The sequence below is a fragment of the Oncorhynchus keta genome, unplaced genomic scaffold, assembly GCF_023373465.1.
Source record: "Oncorhynchus keta strain PuntledgeMale-10-30-2019 unplaced genomic scaffold, Oket_V2 Un_contig_1522_pilon_pilon, whole genome shotgun sequence".
Taxonomy (NCBI): domain Eukaryota; kingdom Metazoa; phylum Chordata; class Actinopteri; order Salmoniformes; family Salmonidae; genus Oncorhynchus; species Oncorhynchus keta.
Window position 1 is genome coordinate 37,994 of NW_026279203.1, and position 2,328 is coordinate 40,321.

At 46.8% G+C, this 2,328-nt stretch overlaps 1 long non-coding RNA gene across 1 annotated transcript; it reads left to right on the forward strand.

Annotated features, from left to right (window-relative positions):
- Nucleotides 1–874: 874 nt before the first annotated feature.
- LOC127918899 (uncharacterized) lies at nucleotides 875–1,505 on the forward strand. The gene is made up of 3 exons (XR_008101286.1): nucleotides 875–1,078; nucleotides 1,126–1,313; nucleotides 1,362–1,505. It is a non-coding gene; the product is annotated as an uncharacterized LOC127918899 (long non-coding RNA).
- Nucleotides 1,506–2,328: the final 823 nt, after the last annotated feature.

A 2,328-nucleotide genomic window follows, 5' to 3' on the forward strand; every position in this document is an offset into this window, starting at 1 on the left:
ATGACAATGACCCCATCCACAGGGCACGAGTGGTCACAATGGTTTGATGAGTATGAAAACTATGTAAACCATATACCATGGCTGTCTCAGTCACCAGATCTCAGCAATTGAACAATTATGGGATATTCTGGAGGCGGAGCCTGAGACAGCGTTTTCCATCACCATCAACAAAACACCAAATGATGGAATTTCTGGTGGAAGAATGATGTCGCATCCTCCAAGAGTTCCAGACACTTAGAATCTATACCAAGGTGCATTGAAGCGGTTCTGGCTCGTGGTGCCCAGTGACCTATTAAGACACTATGTTGGGGTTTCCTTTATCTTGGCAGTTACCTGTATGCTTGCAACTGGGTAGCAGTCCAAATGGGGTTCTATGGCAACTGGGTAGCAGTCCAAATGGGGTTCTATGGCAACTGGGTAGCAGTCCAAATGGGGTTCTATGGCAACTGGGTAGCAGTCCAAATGGGGTTCTATGGCAACTGGGTAGCAGTCCAAATGGGGCTATATAGCAACTGGTACAATCAAAATAACACTACTCAGTACTGGTATCTAAACAGCAACAAAATCACATAGCATTTTGCACTTATAAACACACAAAGACACCTTTAACTATGCACTGTAGGAAAATAAAGGTGCATCCTCATTCATTAGACAGATACACAAAATAGTTTGTTTGGCAGGAGGTCAATGGTTTGCAACATTCAGGTGAACCTTGAGAACATAATCTTCACTTCCTGAAATGGAATCAGCCATGTTAGTCAAAAATGTAGCTAAACACTCTCACCGGCTCTATCCCATACGCTTGCTGGCACAGACAGAGTAACGTTGTTGGCTGAAATACAGTGAAGTCCAAAGTCCATCAGAAAGACAAATACTTTTCTTTAAAAAGCATAAAAAACATGTCAGTCTATCCTCCTCTGAGCAGGGCGATTCTTGTGGTGACCACAGAAAGGCCATCGTCCTGTTTGGCTAAATAGATCCTGCAGACGTCAGGAAGAGCCTCTCTGCTCTCTATTAGGGTCCGCTCTCAGGTTTGTCAGGAAGAGCCTCTCTGCTCTCTATTAGGGTCCGCTCTCAGGTTTGTCAGGAACAGCCTCTCTGCTCTCTATTAGGGTCCGCTCTCAGGTTTGTCAGGAAGAGCCTCTCTGCTCTCTATTAGGGTCCGCTCTCAGGTTTGTCAGGAAGAGCCTCTCTGCTCTCTATTAGGGTCCGCTCTCAGGTTTGTCAGGAAGAGCCTCTCTGCTCTCTATTAGGGTCCGCTCTCAGGTTTGTCAGGAAGAGCCTCTCTGCTCTCTATTAGGGTCCGCTCTCAGGTTTGTCAGGAAGAGCCTCTCTGCTCTCTATTAGGGGTCCGCTCTCAGGTTTGTCAGGAAGAGCCTCTCTGCTCTCTATTAGGGTCCGCTCTCAGGTTTGTCAGGAAGAGCCTCTCTGCTCTCTATTAGGGTCCGCTCTCAGGTTTGTCAGGAAGAGCCTCTCTGCTCTCTATTAGGGTCCGCTCTCAGGTTTGTTAGGAAAGCCTCTCTGCTCCATTAGGGAAACAGGTTGTCAGGAAGAGCCTCTCTGCTCTCTTTGATCTGGGATGAAAGCCTCTCTGCTCATAGAGAGGTTTGGAAAGTTCTCCATGCCTACAGTTTGAGGAAATTGCTCTCTATTAGTTCTCAAGTCAGAGAGGTGAAGGTGGTTAGTTCCAGAGAGAGGTGAAGGTGGTTAGTTCCAGAGAGGTGAAGGTGGTTAGGTTTTCCAGAGAGGTGAAGGTGGTTAGTTCCAGAGAGGTGAAGGTGGTTAGTTCCAGAGAGGTGAAGGTGGTTAGTTCCAGAGAGGTGAAGGTGGTTAGTTCCAGAGAGGTGAAGGTGGTTATGCCAGAGAGGTGAAGGTGGTTAGTTCCAGAGAGGTGAAGGTGGTTAGTTCCAGAGAGGTGAAGGTGGTTAGTTCCAGAGAGGTGAAGGTAGTTAGTTCCAGAGAGGTGAAGGTCAGTTCCAGAAGTGAAGATCAGTTCCAGAAGTGAAGATCAGTTCCAGAAGTGAAGGTCAGTTCCAGAAGTGAAGGTCAGTTCCAGAAGTGAAGGTCAGTTCCAGAAGTGAAGGTCAGTTCAGAGAAGCTATTGCATTGCAGATATGGTGATAGCTTCATTAACTGGGTACTTACTTGGTAGGCAGCAGCTATAACATGCTCTTGCAGCCGTTGGCACTGGGTCCTTTTGACCTCATCTTATCCTGGACCGGCCCTGACTACAGGACAGGAAGATAACGACTGTTAAGAGTTTCTACAGATACTTAGTCATTTTCATATCAAGAAGGCAGGTCATGACCTCTTCATGATAACATATGG